Raw genomic sequence first — 22,299 nt, forward strand, 5'->3', positions numbered from 1 at the left:
CAAAAAGAGTAAAACTTTCCATGAAAAATACTTCAGAAAAATAGCTAAATTTAATAATCATAAAGCCTTGATGAAGAATTTCCATTACCATACCATACATATAGAAATAGTATGTTTTATTACTTCCATGATATAATTGGAAACTATTTGGAAAATATATATATAAGGATACAATTTTAAAATATCCAGCCTTTACATTGGTGCCCTGTGATTTAAGACTTTTTGTGTTTTACTACTCTAGTACTTCCTCTTCATAGTTTTGGATGGAGAATACCTAATATTTTAGAGCTCTTCCGTGATTACTCCAATATGCTTTACAGGAAAACATTAATTCTATCGGTAAAGGTACAGGAAGCCAGCATGTTTTACTCAGATCTGAATTCTGAAATATTTTTAATTTATATAACATGGCAGTGGTATTTCCATCTACTGAAAATTGCACATATATTTCTGCAGTGAACCACTCAAAAGTGACTCACAACAGTTTAAAAGTGGTAGAACATGTGCATTTAGCACGATTCTGCCCTTGTAATTTTTAAAACACTTTATATTTTGAATGGGGGAACATTTCTGCACTCATTAGCAGAGTCTGTTTTTTGCAACAGAGTTGCAGACATGTAAATTCCAACACATTCTGGAACACATTAACTCTGGAGCACAGATTTGCAGCCACAGGATAAGAAAAGAGAATAGGTTTAAATATTATTTGTATTTAGAAATGTTTCAGTTTTTGCAACATGTTTGTGGTTTGGAAAATAAAACTTAACTTCCCAACTTAAGAACTTAAACCCCGACATCCCTCTTGGAAACAGGAGTTTAACTTCGCCAAATGTCAGCATTTTATCTGACATCAGCAGTTCATACACATGTGATACAATAGAGAATGAGCCTGCATAAAAGTAAGGCACAGCATCCTTTTAATAAAATCTAATGATAAATGAATTTTAATATCCTCTAATGCTTTTTTGGGGTTTTTAGGTTCACAGGATTAGTTGACTCTTTCTGGCATAGAAAACATAGTTGTGATCTATGAGACAATCACTCACTTCCAAAGTGTAAGAATAACTGAGTTAAGTAGCAGATGTGAGTGGGAAATAGCTTTCCCATTAAAGAAAAAAATCAAGATATTAGAAAATAATTGCTGCAAAAAGGTATGAAAATTAAAAATTGCATACATATGTATTAGCCAAACCCTCAAGGAGAATTGACTGCAGAAGAGTTAAAACATTAGATTGTTTTCTACATATTTATATTTTTATAATTTAGAATTTTTTTACACAAGATAGAAAACAAATCTATTTTTCAAATCTTAAAATGTGATTTTTTGGGGGTTTTTTTGAAGTACTGCTGAAATAATTAATTCAGTACAATTTTGAGAGAAAATATGCACTGTCACCTAAACATTCCACAAATTTGTAAAGGCTTCAGTTTTGACAAATAAACACCACCAAACCCCCCCCACCCAAAAAAAAAAAAAAGTTTTGTTCATAGGAACAAAACAAACCCTCATAAAACTTCTGATCAATTCTGTTAATCCAGTCCTTTCTGGTGGATAATTCTTTTTCATATTCAGCTTCCTCCCACATTCTTCTGCACTGCAGACTCTTTCTAAGTAAAGCCATTCTTTGATGCAATGGGGAAAACAAATTTTCTAAGTTCCTTAAATGTATTTTTCCAGTTGTCCAGGCTGCTGAATCATTCTCTTAGGAAAAAAATTTGTACTTTCAGGTTTTTGAGGGCAGAAATAAAGAGTTTCTGCTTGCTACAGTGCAAATGTGAGCAGTTCAAAACTCATCCTGTAGCAGTTAGATCCCATTTTTTGTATAGGACATGAGATACCTTCTACAATTATTTCATACTGTAAATTTTTGAAGACAGATCCCATGCATTTCAAACAAGGACTTTTAATTCTCAGTTAGTGGCTCCAGGTGATTCTGTGATCCAGATGATTAACCTGAAACTCCAGTATTTCCCAAATCCATACCCTGCAGAGCTGAATCAGAAATTAAATTTAAATGCATAATCCAGTTTTGCTTAGAAAGAACAATTTCTATTTATTTTCTTGAAATTTGAAATTACATAGGGAAAAAAAAAAGAGTGGTGGACCTCCAGAATCTGTGAAATAAGTAAGCAGTGTAAGATTCCTGATTGCAGATTCTGTCTTGGATTCAGCTGATACCAACCTGGAGTCACTCCTCTTTATTTCAAGTAATGACCCACACTAGGAAAGAAATTGTCCAATTCTCTGTATCTTGTGAGAATAAAAGACATTTCCTGAGGCTGTTCAGATTTCAAGTGTACTTTGAAGGGCACAGATGTCAACATGACCAGGTTGTTCCCAGTTTGTCAGGCAGAACAAAACCTGCTTCTTCTGATAATGTGTTGAGGTCCTCTCTCAGGATGGTGACAACTGCAAAGAATTTTAACTCAGAAGTTGGGGCTGCCAGAAAGAGCAAAATCTTGGGGGCTGATTCACTGAAAATCACCAGACTTGAGAACAAAATAAAAGGGCACAATTTACATAGGAATTTAAAACTTTTGTTCTGGTGAAACACTTTTAGTGCAATCTGATGGAGGGGTGTAATTAAGTGTGCACATGGTTAGTGGAGAGAAGGAACTGCTTAGATCACGGCTGTGTGTTTCTGCTGGAGACAGAGGCCAAAAGCCAGTGGAAAAACTATAAAACCCAAACACAACAAATCTGAAAAGCTGTGGCACTGCTGTATAGGCACTTCTGGCACAAAGAGAGGGAAACACCACATGGAAGGGAGAGGTTTCGTGATTTTGTTACTGCAATGTTGTCATAAAGAGGGTTCTGTCTGGAATTTCTATAAATTCACAGGGCTCTATTAAAAAACAGCTACTTCTGATCAGAATTATTTCATCCTCATGGAAATATTCCCTGAGCCCCTGTATTCTGTTAGAATTATAGGATCAAAGAAGGTAAATTACACAGACTTTCACACACTTCATATTTATTGAAATGGCCACATTTTAACTGTAATGTATTTTATTCTATAACTTAAGAAATACAACAGATAATAGGATTTCTGAATCATTTCCTCTGTAAAAATTACTGTTACTTTTTAAAGCACAGTGAGGTCCAGGGCACTGTACTGTAACCTTTAAATTTCTCTAACACATTCAGATGGGAATTGGAAATGCTTTCATAGCTATGCATCCTATTAAACACTGACCTAATATTACAGCTCAGTATACAAGTAGCAAGAGTAGAGAGAATAAATTTTGATGTGCTTTTTTCATAAGCACATGAGAGTAAGAAATAATTTGTTGTTTAGGTGCAGGCTTCGTATTTTCAAAGTAGATTTGCTCAGATATTTACTTAAATCTCTTAAGAATAAAAATGCAATGTTGCATTATTCCCAGTTTTACTATTTCTACAATTACACTATTTTACCTAGTCTTTCTTTAAAGTACTCTAAAGTAAGCAGATTCACCAACAGACACATATGCAGCAACATCTGGATAGTTATTGCCTTTTTTTAATCTGGTACTGGTTAAAGGGCAAGATGAATGTTTTTTAAGCAGTTTAGTACAATTACATGGGCAAAAGCATCAAATTCTATATTAAGAGGATGTCTCAGGAAAGTTTCTGCTAAAATCCAACCAGGGTAGTTCAGCCATCATACAAATTTGATGGAAAACTCTGTATTTAAACTAAAAGCACATTAGTTTCTGGTTTTGAGAGGTATTGAAATAGTAGGACATTTTATTTTTTCTTTCTACATACTCCCTTGAAATTATAAAATCACCAGTGTCAAAACTATTGAACACCTACACCTTTGTGAGGCTGAAAAAGTAATGCAGGTCACAAAATAAGTTCATTTTCTGTTCCATTAAATATTTGACTATTTGGAGAAAAAACTATCTCATCCTTCCCCAAATCTGCCAAAGGAGCACTTCAGATTTAAAATACTTCAAGATGCTGGATAATAGGCACAGATAAAACTTGGTTTGACTATCTCCAGCCTGCTTTTCCACCTCCTGGGAATTACCAAGCAAACACGTCCTGTTTGATGCCACCTGAAGCTGCCAAGTGAGAATGAGTGGCTGGCATGAGTGATTGCCACGTGCCACAGCAGACAAATGCTGCTCATCTGTGACTTGGCTCCACACTGGTGCTGATATACATAAAGCATGATTAATATCACTGCCTGCAAATCCAGGGATTTAGTCCAGGTAAGGCTGGAAAGTACAAATCTCTGTATCCCTTCACTGGTAGGGTTAACTAAAAGCAATCCCTGCTTCCCTCATGCTGGAAGCATTGTGGTGGTGCTGTTGCACTTTGCTGGAAAAGCTCTTGTTTCTGGCTAAATTAGAATGCCTTACAAGGCATTTGTCATTCATGGTAACAGTAGGAGAGAAATCAATAGTACATTCACAGCTGATCCCCAGCAGCTCTTGTTCTTCCTATTCTTAAAAAAAAAAAGAAGAAAGTGCTGAGTTCCTCAGTCTGGATAACTTCATTATCTAATGCAAGCCCTAATTAGAGAAGATTTAAAAGGTAAACAGTCTCCCAAGGCACAGAAATTCTGTAACCCAGTTTATGTAAGGGATGGTGAGCACCTCTCATCATTGCAATTTTAAGCTACAAGTACCTTGAGGAAGCTGTGTACTCCTATCTTAGTACCTGTTGGTTATGCAGTTGGTCAAGGTGTGTGAGGGTGTGGGAACCTGCCCCAGTGTTGACTGGGGTGACTGTGTGAAGGGACACCACAAATTGTGTCCATACTAGAATGTCAATGTCCATTAGCTGATGTGTTTTGGTAAAGGCAGGACTTACTGCCCCATCCTGCTTCACAGTTTTTGTTGTTTTCCCACTCTGGCAATTCTCTCTCACAGCCCATCTTCATCTTTAGCTATTCTGAAGCACATTAACACACACCTCACCAACACTTCTGGGCATCAGTGCAAGAAAAATGTTACCACCTTTCTGTTTTCTAAAGAAATTGAGTTCTGCTAACTTATTACCAGTGTGTCCTCATCAGTGTGGGGTTTATTTTTCTTTTTGAACAAAGCAAACCTAGATTACTTTGCTCACCTTAGACAATGATTCTTAGTTTTCTCTGCTTTCAGAGCATAGATAGATGTGAACTGTTACAGCACAGAAATTAGGCTGTAATTGTTCTTTTATACAATTGGATCCCAAAGTACTGTATACTGCTATCCTTTTTTGCAGCACTTAGAAATCCCAATTGATTATAAACTTTTTTCTAGAGGATGTTTTATTCCTTGTCTTCCGAGGCTGATAATCTTCATGTTCAATGGAAAGCTTTGTCCTCAATTTATAAAGTAAGGACTAAGATATAGAGCATCTCAATGACTTCTTACTATCACCCTCAAGGACTGTGACAGCAGAAACACTAAACTTGGTTTCTTAATTGAGAAATATCTTTGACGTTTTTTAGAAAATTCATTTAAAGAAGACATGTTGCTTTAATTGTTTTAATCCACATTTGTCTATAAATATATGTAAAAAGTGTACAAATATGCATCATTATTTATCCATAGATACACCATATATATATATATATATATACACTAATATTTGTATGTCCTAGCATACATGTATGAGGAAGGGCCATTAACAGGACTCTGCTGTGCTGCTGGGGCAGCCTCAGGGCTCTGCTCAGCACTGCCCTTCACGGGCAACACAGACCCATCAAAGTGAAAATCCAGGACAATGCCAACAGCACAGGAACCTGTGGGACATCAATAGGAAATAAACTTTGCATTAGTCTTGTCATTGGTGCCTCAGGCAGCATTTTCCTTTATCTGTGCACCTGATTCATAAATGATACTGAGGTGCTACAGTCCTGCAAAGCAGAATTCTCTTATTGATCTGGCAGGCATTGTTGGTCTCAATTTTTTTCCAGTCTGGCAGGGTGCAAGAGATGTAACAGGAACATACACCCTAATATTAATCAAATTTTAAGTATTTTAAGTATTTATTTATTTTATCTTTGTGCCAGCTGTAGTACCTGGAGCTGGATGCCTCACCAGGGCTGTTGTGGAGAACATCAACCCCAGCCAAAACAAAGGCCTGCATAGGTCACCCTTCAGTGAGTGAAACTGTATTTGAACACACTTTTATTAGCAGATTTTTATGATCATTCTAGTGACTCTGGAACAGCTGTCCAAATTATTTGGTGAGTCTGATGATAAAATATTGAAACATTTTCTTTCAATATATTTCTTTCAATATATAAGAAAGAAAACATTTTCTTTCTTCATATTGTGAAATATTAGTCCTCCAGGTCTTGCTAACAGAATGTGAGACTGAAGGTACAAACCTCGTGTAGTTGTTTAAAGCTGAATTTCAATGTTTAGCATTGTATGAGACCAGCTCTGTGATGTAATAATAATAATGTAGAGAGAATATAAATTTCCTCTTACTATACAGAGAATATATAGAGAATATAAGTTTCCTCTTACTAATATCAAGTACGAGGAAACTAATATCAAGTAAGAGGAAACTCAGTTCTCCTTGCATTTCCTAACAATAGATTTCTGAAACTGAATTCCACATTGCCTATCTGGCATTGAATGCTCCACTGCTAATGTCATTTGCTGCTCCCAGCTGTAAAGGTGGCATTTGAGCCTGGATCAAAATATATATCTGATATTAAATGACATCTCTATTATTGCCAATAAATTTCTGATTAGCCAGTGGTGTAGCCCTTGATAATGCATAACAGAAGAGTTGGTGACAGTGTATATAACTCAATGTTTCTTCCCCTTCTTCTCAAACTTTTTTCCTCAGTTTTTCTTGAATAAGAAAGTACTGCATGAGTAATGTACAATGAGAAAGCACAGCACAGAATAAAGCTTATGAGAATCCAATAAACCAGATATTTGTGAAGACGGGATAGGATAGAATTTATAGATAAAGTGATTGCATAGAAGGAAATTAATGTCAATATTCATTTGCAATTCGGCAGGAGAAAAATTGAAAGTTTTTCATAGTACACTGCTGAATTTTGAGGGGCAACATCACAGGCCTGTTGACTTAAGAAAACTTACAAACCACTAGAAGTAGCTGTCATTTTTTGTCAGCAGATAGTATTATGAAATAGAAGCCTGGGAATCTTCTAGGCCTGTGGAAAACTGTTGGAAACATTTTTATATTGATATGAGTGGAGAGAGAATGTGGACACACGGATGCAAAATACCAGCAGGAGAAGGATTGTAAAAATTGCACGTGTTGGTGAGGCCTCCAGAAGCAGGTTATCAACATCCCAGCACACACTGTGACCTCTTGAACAAACAGGTACGAAACAGAGACTGACTAAATGCTAATGACTCACAGCAGTGGGACACGGTAGAAAGATTAATCACCACCAGTTTCCAAAGGGTACAATGAAACACATCCAAAGCAGCATTCTCCTAAAGCCAGAGGCTGCTGGGAAGGGTCAGAAATGGATGCTATGGTGCTCCCCAGCAGAGGAGGGGGTCTCAGCAGAAACAGGACATGATGTGGGGCAGAAAAGGATGGGATGGGGATGAACTCAGACCTCTCATGACATTTTTCATCATGTTTGTTACCATCACTACCCCATCTGTCCTTTCTCCCACCCCAGAGATGTTAAGGCTTCCCCAGCAGCCTTTGAAGCTGAGAGCCCTACAGTAGCCTTTTTATTTTGTCTAATTAATTTCTATTCACATTAAAATTTAACCATTCATTTACTCTTATTAAAGCTGGGTTTTTTACTCACCTACACCTTCAAAGATATGTATTTCCTTCAAATATGTTCAAATACAGGTGTTATATATAAAGATTTAAACATATTTTATATGCATCTGTGTATATGCAAATAAAATATTTATTTACATATATTTGTACAATTTTGTATATAAATTTATATGTAATACATTATACATATAAAAATATCTGCTTATCTATGGAAGGAATGGTAGGTGCATGTTGTATATTTTTACATAGGATTGCTTCCTGGACAAAAGGAAACATGGAGCCAATCAATTGGTTTCAAAAGTGGCAACTGGCCAATCACACAACTGATAAAGTATGTGGGGTGTGAGGCAGTTGTGCACAGTTGTGTGAGTGCTGGGGTGGGGCTCCCACAGTGCCACACGTACCTGGCACCACCAGTGGCACCCTGGGCTGTGCCCCTACAGCTCCATCCCGAGCTGCACCCTGCCCAGCTCTGCCTCTTGGCTCTTCCCAGCCTGTGCTCCACCAGCAGCCCTTGGCAGCTTTGCAGTGCCAAATAAACATTCCCATTATTCAGTCGTCTCAACAAATTTTCCTAAAGCTTTAACTGGCTTATTTTTACTTTGCAAATCTTGCCCCTATCTGTCTCTATTAATTGTTCCAACAGACTAATTGCTGAAATCACTTCTGTCAACTGAACTGCTTTCTTCTTCAGCCACTGTGGGTGTCTGTGGGCTAACCCAGGATGCCCCACCTCAGTTAATGGAAGCCTTTATTAATGCTTTGTGGTTGCTCTGTGTCATTTGCTTGCCCAAGACAGGAATATTAAGAAACACATCCTAGTCCCCAGCTTGCATCCTTCATTGGACATACTGAACTGCAGATCCTGCTTTAGCTGAATGTTGTTGTGCTTTGTACAGACTACAAGTCTGCCAAGAAGAAACATTATTTTTGTGGTCCAATGGTAATGAAACTTTCCAGTTAAATGAAGGAAGTGTGTTCAGATCAAACAGAACATTATATGAAATTATTTGGTTGATGCATCTGTCCAGAGCAGGGACACAGAGTCCTGGGTATAAACTGGGCTCTGCATTTTTTTTTCTTTTTGTGTTGTAGAGAAAGAATTCAAATTGGATTTGCTGCTTAAGACCTAGAAAGTAGGCACAGCTGAAAATCCCCAAAAGGGGTAGATACTCATGTTCATCTAGCCCAGCTTTAGCAACCAGAGTTATTCCTAAGTGCAGTAATCCTACTGCTGCTGTATAACACTGCTCTCTTTTTCTTCATGCAATGAAGATAAAAGAATAATAGGCACAGATTTTTTTTTTTGAACTAGGATATTGTTTGCTACTAAATATTTTCACACGTTCAGAAAACCATTAGAAAAAAGTAAAGAAGTCTTCTGAGAACTACAAAAATACAAAGATCCCTGAGGTAGTAATTACTAGTGGCTGGGGGTTATTTGCCCTGTTCTTATGCATTTTAGGACCGCTGCAGTCCAGAGTCAGAGAAAAGGCTAGGCAATAAGGTAATACAGTATTCATCATATCTCCATGACGTTTATTTGCTTTGCAGTGCTGCATTCAGACACAGCAGTGCTGTTCCACTGCAACACTTTAGTTTTCACTGCCATTGCAATCCGGTGAAGATGAGCTATAACTCTTGATTTGCTTTGATTTATTGTGCTGAGCCATACTTTGTTTCTACAAGATCATGATGAAAAACTTGCTGAAGTGCAGAGGGCACAAAGGATGTGTCAGGTACCAGGTAACCAGGGAGGGTCTCATTGCCTCCTTGGAATGTAGACCAATACTAACAGTCCCTGTGACAAATACAAGAGTGATGTATGTTGACATATAACTCATGTGAAACTAATCAAATTCCACTGAATTTCAGGTATCAAGAAAGTATTCCAGGTATTGACTGAAGAAGGGAGCTTGAAAATCAAAGCAGAATTTGACAAGATGAACATATAAAGATGATGTAAATAATTATATGAATTACTCTGTGCCTGAGCACAAGATTCTTTAATTTAGGGGTTTGTGTCCATGCTTAAATAAAGATGTGCATTTGCCTCATGTTTTACAGGTAAGAAGCTCAAGTACATTCTCCTCTGACTGCACAGCCATCATTTCTTTTAGTGTGCAGGAAATTTTGAGTAGGCTTACTCTGCTATATTGATTTGGGCTTGACTTACCCACGCAATATACTTCAGACTCAGTGTATGGCTTATGTTCTTTAATAAAAACAAATCTTTCATATATGACCAAAACCAAAGCATTATGGCCTCACTAGAAGTTTCATTTTTATTAAATAATTTTTATTGTTTCATCTCTCTACCAGATCTGTGATCCTTGTTCATCCTCAAACTTTCTTAACAGAAATCCTCAACCATGATACCCTCGTGTTGTGGCACCACCATGTGTGTATGTGTGTTGAACATTTCCATTTATAAGGGTGAAATGAGATTCAAGTAAATGCAAGTTTCTGCAAAGCTATAGAAAAGGAAAAGCATCTTTTGGTTACAGAGCTTTAAGCTCTCAGTGTATTCAGATATTTTTATTCTTTTAAATCTTTTATTGTTTCTTTGCTGCTGAGGTGGGACATAAAGGCTCCTTATGATTCTGAAATGGAAAATCCTGAAAGCATTCCAAACCAAAATTTTGTTTTAAGACTCCTTGCACACAGAAAGTCTGTATGCAAAGGTTGTAATAAGAATGGGCATTTTTCAATGCTGTTCTAATTTGCAAGGAATCAGGGAAGTCTCTAAGGCATTAATAGAAAGAGTAGAATCTTCAGAAAAATAGACTCTGTTTTCCATATTTATTAACTAATATAAATACTCATTGTAAAATTATAAAATATTAAAGAAATTGAATATTTCCAACAAGATAGGGAGAGGCCATTAAAGAAAATATCAAGGCAAATTGCTACTGTGATAGCTGTATCGGGAGAATCAGTATCATACATGCGCTGTCTCCTGCTGGGATGATTAGTAAAAAATCATTTTTAAATTATTTTATTTCATTTTTGGTCTCCATACCTTAAATTTGCAGAAAAGTTCGAATTTTTCAGAATGCCTAAAAAATTACACAGACCTTGTTTATTCCAAAGTATCTCAGAGTCTTTGGAATCCTTGTTTATTTCCATGGGAGTTGTTTACATTTATATTATTTTAGTTCCTCCTTAAGAGAGAAGTTTTCTGTTGTATTAATTTTAAACCTATCAAACTGTCCTCTTCTTTCTCTGCAAGCTGGTTCTTTCTGGATGAGAACAATTAATTGCAGCTCTGAATTTGTTAGCTTGTAGGACTTTATGGGTGAGTATGACACTCATTTTTATCTCTCCTAGTACATTGCAGGCAATCAGTCTTAAGGAGTGCAGCTGTAGTGTGAACATAGGGCTAGTGTAAATCCCCAGTAAACAGTGTAGAATTTAAAATATAGGTCTGCCATTTTACATAAAATTAATATCCATTTATAGATATTTTCTAGGAGTGATGTTTTTTTCCAAATGTATCAGTAAAGAAGAAAGTCTTCAAGTGTCATTCTGATTTATCAGATTCTGCAAACATGAACCGACCCATGGAGAAGCAAATTCCCACATTAACTGCTATTCTTTCCCACATCAATACTGATCTATCCAAGACAGGGACATAATACAGCCTGAATCATCTAGGAATTCAGGTTATAGGATCAACACAGCAAAGCATATATGAACTTCTGGTTTGGTAAAATTAATAAACCTCTGTGTATATAAGTTTAAAAAAAAATCAAATCAGTTGCTTGAAATCCTGTATGAAAATGGACTTGCTGAGCAGCTGTACACAAATCATTCCTCTGAATCTGCAGGCAATACACAAAATTACTTTCAAAATTCCTCTGACATTCCATAAGCAATTTATTAAGGCTAGCTCTGATTAATGATATTTCAGACATATGTCTTCCTTTAGCAGGCAGTGGAGGCTGGTGCTCCTCTCTTCAGGAGTTCTACTAGTTTGGTTCCTATATTTCATTCGTATTTATGTTTTGCCATTTGTAAGTTTACAAAAGTTAATAGCCCCCAAGTGGATCTGCTGGCTGGCATTTAGAAAGTTCATCAGAAGCACTTAAACTTTTTTATCTCAGATGGAATGGTACAACATTCCCACGGATTTACAAGAGTCATTTATCAAAGACGACACCAGCCATGACACAAATATCAGCCAAGGCCATTTTTTGGTCTAATGCACTGCCACATTCATTGATTTTTTAACTCCTACTACCTTTCCACAGAATACTCTAAAAACAGATTTTTTGAATTTCCTTTTTAATGTTCATAACCACACCTAATGCACATTTCCAGGACCACGACCATTCACTTTCCACCTGCTTTACAAATGAGCAGGAAAATCTCCCATCAACGCCTGGAGAAGAAATACTTAATAACTTCGATTAGTATTAATAGAAGTTGCCAGCATGGATCCCTGTGCATTTTATTGAGAGTAGACTTCAAATTGGACTCTAAATGTTTTCATTTATTTTTAATTTTGTAAGTAAACAGGTCTAAAAATCCAGTGGAGGATTTACTTCCTTTCTAAACTGTTTCTGGATGAAATGTTAGCACTTTTGTAAGGGAATAAATATTGAGATAAATATCAATATTGCTGTTGAGAAGCCAGGTACTTTCCAGTAATAAGAACCAGAAAAGCAAACTTCTATTAAAAAAAAAAGGAAAAAGAAAAAAGAAAGGGAAAATGCTGTTATGACTATAGCAAACTTTTGCTTTTAAATTAGGAGATTAATTATTAAAGATGAGTGGTCCATCCTTAATTTGCACCATTTCACATTTCAAGTACAATCTGACCGGCAATAAAGAATATGTTTTTCCAGCAAATACAAAAGATTCTTGTCAAAAAAACATATTGCTACCCTGATGACTAAAGTGTATCACCTCAGTTAGGCCATCCAAACTGTATCTCCCTGATGTCTTTGTCACACTCTCCAATTGCTTTGATTCATTCAGTGTCCCATGCTGTACAGCAGAAGAGGGCTGCCAACGCTGTGAAATGGCTGGGGGGATACTGACAGCTTGTCAGGCATCAACATTCTGCAGACAAAGAATTAAGGAGATTCATTGAATGGTGTTGTCATAGGCAGTGGAAGAAAACGGATAGAGAGGGGTTACATACCCATTTATGCCAAGACTTCTAGAAATACCAACTTAATTGGCAAAACAGTAAATTACCTGAATAATTTAAGACTTGCCTCTGAAAGAAAGTTCTGCATTTGAAAAATTTTTAGGACAAGAGAAGCACCAACAAATATGATGCCATCAATGCATATCAGCAAATTATGTGCCGTTAGGATCCAAGATTTAGACATTGACATGATATACAAACAATTTAAATCATTTACTCTCACTTTTCCTCAGTAACATCAGCCCTCCCCACTGATCAGAGAGAAGTGTGGCTGTTTTCTGCTATGCTTTTTAAGAGGTAACCAGGAGTGATGTTTGTGCTGGAAGATTGGTTGTTAAAGTCTTTGCAAGGGGCTCAGAATGAAAAAGCAAGCTAAAAATTTAATTCAAATAAGAATAAGAGTCCCCATTATGGTCAGCCCAAAAATGCATGAAATTAGGATGGGTTTGGCACAATGCTTTATAATTAAAGAGCTGTGGGCTTTCAATCAGAGACAAACGTCGTCTCACTCTCTTATTAGGTGCCAGACTAACTTAGCTTCATTTCATGGTTCTTGCACATAAATTGCCCTTAGATTGATCAGTGTGGAGCAGTTCCTCAGTGTTGTACATAGCAATTTATGTCATGGCAATTCCTTTGGGTTCTAAGGAGAAATAGATCCATCCTAGCAGAAAGGTAATCATTACATTTACCATGGCTATGCTGCACTAGTCACCTTCATTTTCAGGTGCTGTATGGTCAGGAAGGGCCAGGGAACATAGGCAGGGGAATTTTTCACAAAGTTTCTTCCCTTTTCATGGTTCAGTGGGAAGCTCAGTCCAACATTCACAGTCCCTACTGAGCTCTGGGGGGACAAACAAAATGCTTCTTATTGTTAGTGTTGTTGTGGGAAGAGGGAGACAAACAGATGTGTTTTGCTGGTTTGATGTGAGGCTCATTATATCTGGAAGAATTTTTCTGACTGAAGGAAGGTATCTCTGTGGTCAAATCTAGTGGGCCAAAAAAAGCTTTCACCAGGGTTGTCAGAGATACACACACCTAGATAAAAATTGGGATCTCACACCAAAAAAATCTCTTCTCAAAGGAGATTCCAGGGTTGCTGTATCCATTACTTTGAAAGCAAAGTCATTTAATCTGCTGTTCCTACATAAGCACTGAAGAAATTAAATTTGAACAATCAAGACAAAATCACCAGTTGTCTCAAATCACCAGTTGTCTTCTTTTGACCCTTCTTGAACACCTCTAGTGCCTCATTTTGCAGTCACTGGTTATTACAAAGGTTTTGTTGTAACCACGTGCTATAACTGAGAAAATAAACCTAAAGCATAATGAAAATCTGTCATTCCAAAAGGAGGCAGAATAGCTAAGAGAAAAGATGACATCTTAGTCATAGCTACAGATAACTTCTTATGTAGATTGATGCCACTTAGGGAGGGAAGCTGATGCCAGCTCAGACACCTCCCTCAGGTGAAGTCAAGAGCACATAAAGTTGTAATCCAAACTTTCTGTAGAGTCAATATTTAAAAAATCCTCCAAAGGACGACTGAGTCTACCCAAATCTGATTCTTAAATCTAAGCTGTGTCAATAGCTGGGTATGATCTTTCAGCTATCGACAGGGTCAATGAGAGGTATTTGCAGGTCTCAGTCCCAGATATAGATGGCATTTTAGCTTTAACCCCCTCAAAATACCCCAAATCAAAAAGAATAAGAGTATTCCAAATCAATACTGACTCCTGAGTAAGACCTCCCTGGTAATTGTGAAGATATGCTTATGACATCTAACAAATCATTGGCATATTCTTTGTTAAAGTGCGTTCTGGAATAATATCCAATTTAAACCTGTATTAATATTCCAATCAGAGATTTTTATGGTTCATTATAAATCATTAATTTTATCCATATAGATTTTAAATGGCCAATATATTCCCCTAGTTGCTTAAACTCTAATTTTTTTGTTTCATGTGTTGATCTTGGGATTGAGCTGCTTCTTCAAAGAGCCAAAGTACTGATTAAACAATGATTTATTATAAGATTATCATTTATTGATCCATGTTCTCCGAAAATTACACAGATTGAGTTCAAAGCCTGACACTTTTTTTTTTTTACAGTGAGATCTCTAAACTTACTTGCACGTCTTTTGAATTAGCTACTTACTAGATTAAGTGTCACTATTACAGCAAAGGTGTCACAATATCACTAATCCTTCCTGGTTGCTTTTTGTAAAATGAATATTTGATGTTATTTTTTGTGAACAATACAATTCTATCCTGTAGTTTCCACTTAGCTTCTTAATAAACTCTCTTCAAATTATTCTGTGGAATTTTCTGCTTTTACAAAGTCTGTTAGAGGATTGCAAATTTTTTAGCCACTGAAATAAAAAAAAAAAATTTAAAAAGAAGCATTCACTTCAGAAAGTAAAATGGGAGAAAGGAGAGCATTCCAGTATTAAAATACAGTCTAATCACAGGATTCACATTAATCATTTTTGCAGAGGAATCCAAACATATAAACTGCTGAACTGTGTGCAGGTATTCCAGCCTCTCTCATCACGTAGGGGTAATCCTCCAACACCTGCCACATTGCCAGCATGCCTAAAAAAAAGAAAGCTTGGGAAATCTTTACTCCATGCTCAGCTTGATCACAGTTAGAGATCCAGCTGCCAGTCTGGCTCAGAACAGCAGCAGAACAATTATCTTGCCAGAGAAGATCTAGAGTAAAGTGATGGTTGGGTGAAATCCTGATTCCTGGGGAACTAAGAGGCACAACAGCCTCTCTGCCCTGGAAATGTTCTTTAAATAAGAGAAGAAGATTTGAGCTATTTATTGATATTGGGCTACAGAATTTATTGATCTGCTTTTGCACTGTGAGTTCAACATATCTAGAGCACATCTGGCTCACTCTCACACAGAAGGCAGCTATGCAACATGTGTGTGTGTGTGTGTGTGTGTGTGTTTCAGTCCAGGAAATCCCAAGCAGAAACACGACAAACAGTTCCTGGCTTCTCCCATCAATTTACAAACATTATGGAGAAATTCACAGACTAACACATTTCAAAAATCAGTGGTTTAAGAAGATGTCTTCCAGCTCTATATGTTATTTCAAAATGTGATGTAGGGTGATTTCTGTCTAGTTTTGAAACATCTCAGCGTCCCACATAGTGATGGACCATGGATTTTTATCCACAGCTCCTCTTCAGAATTCTCTTGAAATACCTGGAGGAAGAACCACTGAACTCAGTATTGCAAATTAGTGTGCTATGATTCAGAGCAGATGTGTCAGTGCAGAACTCCTGTCCCAGTATTTTCACATCTTTTCAAAACTCACACTTGAAGTCCTGCTAGAGCTGCACATGCTGGTTTTTATTTGCCATTTATCCTAACTAGGCCCCCATGGAGAAAATGTGAGACGTGTACGGCAGATCATTTTCATAAACAAGTTGTGTAATTAGATTGGTTTCCAGAGCCATCAGAAACAGAACTTCAACATAACCATCCCTTACTGCAAGTTCCTCTTGCAATTTTTCCCTGTAAAACTTCTCATAAAAAGCCTCTTCCAAAAGAGCTAAAAGAAATTACATTCCCAGGATGTATCAGATTATACCTAAAATAAGGAAATAAATATGTCTCTGGTGCAGCATTTAAGTTTTTAAACAAAAACTACTAAAGTCATTTATCTGCCACAGGAAACAGCACAAATACTTGTAGATACCTCCAGTGATAGTAGAGAAGGAATAGAGCATGAACTGCAAAGCTTTGCATACAGATAATTTCAACATAATTTTTGGATGGGTATTTGAGTTGCAAAGAACAGTGTTTAGTAGCAAATGATATCTGTGGCAATATATCCAAAGGATGATGCCTGTTAGGGGTTGGTAGATAACCGATCTGTTTGTTCTCTACCCAGTTCCAGGCAATGCAAACTTGGGCACACAAATAAATACAGGTGAACATTTACCAGCTGCCTTGAGACTTCACCAGAAGAAATATGACTTTATCTTGTGTTATAGATCATAACTATCAGGGATTACATCTGCAGTTTGCATTCAGTAAATTTATGGTGGTCTGAGGTAATACTTCATGCCTAGAGGGAAGCATGGTCCAAAGTAGCAAACACCAGTTTAGGATCCAGGCTCTGTGATTTGGCAATGTTTTTTGAACAATCAGATGTTATTTCTTTAAGCCAGCTTTCAACAGATTGGAACAATATAATTGCACAGCCATTGCAAACATGTCCCAGAGTTGTAAAAACAAATCACAAGACAGATGAACAGATTTCATTACGTTCAAGGTAACACTGAAAAATGTATGTGCATAGAGTCATAGAGACAACAAATATTGTTAGAGGTAGTTATGAAATACTTGGAGATATAGAATTCACTGAAAAATTATTTTTTCTCCTTTGTCTTCTGTGTACTTGCTTCCTACCCAGCAAAAAAATCTTTTAATAATGATCTGTTTGAAGTGTCATTTGTTATGACTTGCAAGAGTCATCCAAAAGCCTCCAGGCAGGACAGGAATAAAACTTACATATCATTAAAATGGGAAGAAGTAGCTGGAAAGAGTAGAAGATATGCTGTATAAAAATATTTTACAGGTATCTGAATTTGCACTTAGTTTACTGTCTTGTTTCTTTTTAGAAAATTGTACAGAGGAAACAGTTTCCACAATAGAAATCTTTAAAACAATGTTCCTGTTAAAACTAAATTAAATTTGAAATAGCCTTTCAGTGACTTCCACAGTAAACTGGTAAAGAATAGTAGTACTATTCAGGGTTTACATGCTTTGGGCAAATACATCTAGCACAGGATTTCACCTATTAAATTTGAGCAATTCAATCAGCCTGCTTGATTGAATTGATGGCAACATCTGGTCTGCTTAAGACTGAGTAGTTTTGCTCTCAGTTCTATGTGTATCTGCCTTTTGTCTGTGTGGTGGGATGGATTTTTCTGTTTTAATTAGAGAGCTCTGGTAAGTTCTCAATTCCCTGATTAATACATTAATCACCTTGGCACAACTAAGTCCCCTTTCAAAACACTGTCAGGTAGGGAATGTTAAGCTTGTATCAAACTGTATCATGTAATTAAACATTTCAGTTTCAGCTTTCATGAAGCCAGCAGCTCTACAATAGCCTCAGTACAATTTGTCTAGCCTGAGAAAGGATGTTCAACCCAGATTATACCAGGCAGTTTATGGCCAACATCTGAGAATTAAACTGAGTGCTTGAAGAATTTCTCCTATGCTTTCCAGATCCCAGTGGAACAAATGGGACAAAGATGAGATTTCCAGGGGAAAATGAAATTCTACTGTAAAGAGATTTTCTTGTCTTCCTTTTTTCTCTCTCTCTTTTGATATAAACACCTGAGATTTGCCTTGATCCAAGGGTTTGCCTTGCAAAGAGGAGTGGAGTCAGCTGGTGCCTGTGGTGAAATCTCAGATAGTGGAGAAAATTACTGTGATTTGGTTATTCAAATGTGAGATAGACATAAGATTTCCATCCCAACAGACATCTAGGGCAGATCTGTTGTTTGGAAAGAGTGGCTTGAAATTGTAAGGGGAAAGGCACAAGTAACCCTGGAAATTAATTCAGAATTAGGACATTTCCAACTAGAATCAAAGTTCATCCAAAATCACATCCTTCATATTGCTACAGTATTTACCTGCTTTCTGCATAAACTTAGATGAATTAGTCATGATGATGTTGAGTTCAATTAGATGTAAAACCAGCATTTACTCTTTTTGCTTTGTAGGGTACAACCTGTCCAGTGGTAATGTAATGAGATCCAAGCTGCATATTGAAGTCTTACCTATCTTCAGTGGACTACAGTGTGCTAATCATTAATTATAAATAAAGGAACAAAGCAAAGCTGAATTGAGTGAAGAGTCCCATCAGCTTGCAGGCAAAAGATACCATTGATACCCTTTTCATGACAGGATTACTGAGTATCACAGGTGGAAATCAAATCTTCTGGTTGTTATTGAAGTATATCATAAACCAGGAGCTGGATTCTATGAATAAAAAACAATCAATGAGAGGAGACCTACTTCTCATTTCACATTGTTTATTTTGTTTTCTATTTCCAATTTCATATTTCTTTTCTCTTTCTCAATTTCATATACAGAGATGATCTTGAGAATCCCTCAAGTAACTCCACCAGTTTTGTGAAGATAAGCATAAAAAGGCTCACAAAGCATAAAAAGGCTCAGAACTCTGAGATGACAGAACTGAAAATGCACTACTGCAAAAGGGAGTTCTGTTTCCCAATCAATTGGGTTGAAGGTGGGTGGGGTGTAAGCTTTACCTGTCATTCAGTGTGAGTAAACCTGTAAGGACAGGTCTCTGCTTCCACCTCAGCTTCTGCCTACCAGTAAATGACATGTAAACTTCTGACATCACCTTTCCATTGAATCTCTGTCATAAGGCAACTCAATTTGTTAAACAATGAGATTAAAACCAGAGCTGGACTAGATGAAGTTCAGCAGCTGAACTCCATTTAGCTCCTGGAAATGACTGTCATAATCACATCCAGCACAATCCAGTAAGAACAAGTTATTCAGTTATTCCAGTAATTTCCCTAGGTCAGATGCTCTCGGAAGCAGCAGGCATCCAAAGACAGGGCATGGCCTGACATGACAGCAGATTTTGGGTGCCCTGGGATGTGCCAGTCTGCTCAGACAGCCAGTGTGTCAGTGCCTGCACAGTGCAGACTGGCAGTGATTTCTGAAGGTGGCACACGTGGAGCTGCAGCTCTAAGCCAGGCAGCAAACATGTTGAATCCTACCACCTTTTGTCTTGTGCCTACGATTCATTCTCTAGCACAGGCAATATACTTTAATTTGCACATAATTCATATTTTGCTTTAATATTTATCTTCACACACCTAAAAAAAGGGCATTGATTAATGTATTTACAAGGCAAAAAAAAAAATTGTCAATAACCATTAGGCAAAAATCTTATTCCACAAAAAGTCAAGTAGATTCAGCTTTACTTTCATGGTCAGGAAATTTATTTATTCACTGTCATTGGGGCATATGGTCAAGAGTAACAATATTTTTACTAACATCTTATATGCAGAGAAATTTTAGAACATTTAGTTTATTCTTTTTGGATTCTTATGCATCTGTGCATTCCAAATTCATTTCATTGCCCATAAAATTTTAATGATTTTTCAGTTTCTCCAGGTAGATTGCTAAATGTATTAAATATAAGAAATATTTGGATTTTTAATTTATTTATGGTTACTAAGCACTATAAAGACAAGATAGAACTAAAACCAACTATTTAGGCATATGTTGTAAAACACAGTCACCTTGGATAAAGAAAAATTTTAGATACAAAATTTCTTTCTATTCTGTGATGACTGAAATTTTTTTTTATTCTTTCTGAATATTCTGTAACACATTTTAAGAAACATCCCTCTTTTGTAAAAATATGTAAAGTAAAATTTTGAGGACACCTTTTTTAGTTTCATTTAGAAAGGAGTTGAGAAAAAATTTGACTCAGAATTTTTATTAACTTGGCTGCTTTTCCATTAACTATTAATTTAAAATAAAGCATATGGTTTCTCTTCAATTTTCATTCATCTGTCAGAAACATTTAGTCTAAGTAGCAGAAGGCAAACTATCCAGTTGCTGTTAATTCATTTTAGAGCTGAGCAAATATTTGGTTGTTCTATCTGAAAAATCAGATAGAAAATCAGAGAATATTTTCATTTCAAGTACTTGCTCACTTTCATCACCTTCATAAATTCAAATACTTAGATTTTGTAAAACAGAATAATTCCATTTCATGAAATACAGTCAGTAAGTTAACTGGAAGCAGGAGAAAGGGATGCTTTAATGTTTGAGAACAGAAGACTACATAGATCACTTGATGGGACAGATGGTGGACATGGCATTTCCCGAGGCTGAGTTACAGAAGAGTTCCAGGGCAGGGACTCCTGAGGTGCAGCAGACAGCACTTCCAGGGGACTGAAACACCTCCAGGGAATGCTGAGCCCAGTGTGGAAAAGACCAAGATTCTCAACACTTTCTTCACCTCTGACTTTCCAGCACTGTTGGGCCCCAGGTCTTGGGAGCAGAAATCCAGGCTGATGTGAACACAGACCCACTGTCAGTGAAGGAAGGATTGGTGCCTGAACTATTACAGGAGCCTGAGCCCTACAAATCAGGGACACTAGCAATATCTGCTGAGGGTGTTGAAAGAGCTGTCTGACACCATGGCAAGGCCACTTTCCATAATCCCTGAGAAGTCATGGAGACTGGGTGATGTCCCAGAAGACTGGACGAAAGCTAATGTTGAATCCACTTACAAGAGGGGCTTAAAGAAAAATCCAGAAAATGATAGGCACATCAGTCTAGTTCAGTCACTGGGATAGTTATGGAATAAAGCCTCCTGCAAGACATCAGAAGTCAAATGAAGCATGTGATTGGGAAAATCCAGTACGGATTTGAATAGGACAAGTTGTGCTTAAAAAACATTCTATGACAAAGTAGAAGCTTGTTCAGTTGATGGGGGACCTGTTGGAATCCTGGATGCTGAGAATTTTAAAAATTCTGTGCTTAAAGGCACAGATCCACAGGAGAACACTGCAATTAACCTGAGGCTGTGGAGAAGGCTTCCAAAAATTATTAACAGCACTGGGATTACGGGCGTGTAGGTGGTAAGAAGTGTGTAATATCATGGGGTGGAAAACTTAGGCTGAGGTTTTAGAATATAGAAATAAATATGAAGCAAGAGGGAGGTTTTAGGGCAGAGACAAGTTGTCCTTCTTTACCTTCTTCCTCCTTCTTCTTTGTGGGTTTGGGTGATGTTTTGTAATTGGACAGAAAAGTCCGTATTGCGGGCTTTGAGGGATCAGTTATTGGGTTAAAAGGGAAAATAATCTAGATGTCACTTCTTAATTGGATAGTTTAGTCTTAAAAGACCCTCTAACAAGAGATAGTTAGCCATTTTGTGCCTTCTAATGAAAGGCTGCAGAACTCACGGCAGTGAGACTTTTTCACTGATAAGAAATATAAACACCTGAGTCTGAATATCAACTACTGTCTCAAGTGCCTTCAATTCTGACCTCAAGAAACTGGTAGGGACCAGCAGGAGACATTGTCTACATAAATTTCTCCAAGGTTTCTGATGTGGTTTCCCAAGGTATCCTCCTATGTTTTGGTCTGGACAAGAGACCTGTGCAGTAGATGGGGAACTGGCTGATGAGCTGCACCCAGAGTGTGGTGGTAAATAGATTCCTTCAAATTGGCAGTTTGTCACATTTGGGTCCCCAGGGATCAATATTGAGTCCAACACTGGTTAATATCCTGGACCAGAGGACCCCTGAAGCCCCTTCTAATCTGATATTCTACAATTCTACAATAGTGACATGGGTAAGTAGTGGAGCTCAAGGACAGCACATTAATATTAAACTTGACAGTGCAG

This window comes from Ammospiza nelsoni, chromosome 5 (assembly GCF_027579445.1).
Source record: "Ammospiza nelsoni isolate bAmmNel1 chromosome 5, bAmmNel1.pri, whole genome shotgun sequence".
In the NCBI taxonomy this organism is placed as follows: domain Eukaryota; kingdom Metazoa; phylum Chordata; class Aves; order Passeriformes; family Passerellidae; genus Ammospiza; species Ammospiza nelsoni.